The sequence below is a fragment of the Salvelinus namaycush genome, unplaced genomic scaffold (assembly GCF_016432855.1).
Source record: "Salvelinus namaycush isolate Seneca unplaced genomic scaffold, SaNama_1.0 Scaffold37, whole genome shotgun sequence".
NCBI lineage: Eukaryota > Metazoa > Chordata > Actinopteri > Salmoniformes > Salmonidae > Salvelinus > Salvelinus namaycush.
The window spans coordinates 306,530-308,125 of NW_024060674.1; the positions used below are offsets into that span (position 1 = coordinate 306,530).

At 41.1% G+C, this 1,596-nt stretch overlaps 1 non-coding gene across 1 annotated transcript; it reads left to right on the forward strand.

The window, feature by feature from the left end:
• The first annotated feature begins 764 nt into the window (after window positions 1-764).
• trnal-uag lies at window positions 765-846 on the forward strand. The gene has a single exon. It is a non-coding gene; the product is annotated as a tRNA-Leu (tRNA).
• Window positions 847-1,596: the final 750 nt, after the last annotated feature.

The window sequence follows — 1,596 nt, forward strand, 5'->3', positions numbered from 1 at the left end:
GAATTATATCATGATTATTTGCATCAATCCAGTGGCCATTTGTTTTGCAAACTCCGCAATAACACGAGCGCTACAACACGAGCGCTACAGCAACACCGCTTAACCAAACTAAGGTCTCTTCCTGGCGCACACTTGCGTTTAAACGGTAACTACACCCCAAAATCGAAATGGTTTTTCCCAGACCTCAAAAGTGGTCTCCTGATAGGGTTTTAAACGTTGTCGTGGACATAGAACATCCAATCGTGTTATATTTCTATTAAAAAGGTGTACTTTTGAAACGGAGAAAAGGGGGAATTTGGGGGGGGATCAGGCACCTGGAATGCTTTTCCAACAGTCTTGAAGGAGTTCCCACATATGCTGAGCACTTGTTGGCTGCTTTTCCTTTTCCTGCTTTTCCGACTCATCCCAAACCATCTCAATTGGGTTGAGGTAGGGGGATTGTGGAGGCCAGGCCATCTGATGCAGCACTCCATCACTCTCCTTATTGGTCAAATAGTCCTTACACAGCCTGGAGGTGTGTTGGGGCATTGTGCTGTTGTAAAACAAATGATAGTCCCACTAAGCGGTATCGCTGCAGAATGCTGTGGTAGCCATCTATGGTCATTACAATTGCTGAGATACGTTAATTAATTTTGTCGAATATTTTATATGGATTTCAAAATCATTTAATATTGCTTGAAAGTTATAGAAATTCACTGAATACGTCACATACATTCGCAAAATGCTATGTTTATATACCATAACATTTTAGTTGTGTTCGTTGAGGTAGCGTGGCCGAGTGGTCTAAGGCGCTGGATTTAGGCTCCAGTCATTTCGATGGCGTGGGTTCGAATCCCACCGCTGCCAGAAATTTTATTTTCCATTTTGAAAGATCTATGCAATACGTACATTATCGACTACTTGACCTTGACGTCATTTCAACTGCAACCTTTTATGGTGTTGCTGTATGATTTGTGGATTATGCAATTGCTCCCTCATGTAGTGCATGTGTCATGTGTCATAGTACATACAGTCTGGATTTGAAAAAGGTTAACACTTCTTGTCGTTTATTGTCATGAGGCAGAACTGAGCGATGTCACCTGATATAAGCAGTGGTGTAAAGTACTTAAGTAAGTAAAAATACTTTAAATACTACTTAAGTCATTTTTTGGGGGTATCTGTACTTTACTTTACTATTTATATTTTTGCCAACTTTTACTTTTACTTTTACTTCATTACATTCCAAAAGAAAATAATGTACTTTTTACTCCATACATTTTCCCTGACACCCAAAAGAACTCGTTACATTTTGACAGAAAAATTGACCAAATCACACACATCAAGAGAACTTCCCTGGTCATCTCAACTGCCTCTGATCTGACTCGCTAAACACAAATGCTTTGTTTGTAATTATGTCTGAGGTTGGAGTGTGCCCCTTGCTATCCGTCAATAATTGTTTTAGTTTACTGCGGAGCCCCTAGTCCCACTGTACATGCCTCAGATACCTCCTTTGTCCCAACTCCCACACATGCGGTGACCTCACCCAGTAAAACCAGCATGTCCAGAGATGCAACCTCTCTTATCATCACTCAGTGCCTGGGCTTACCTCCACTGTAC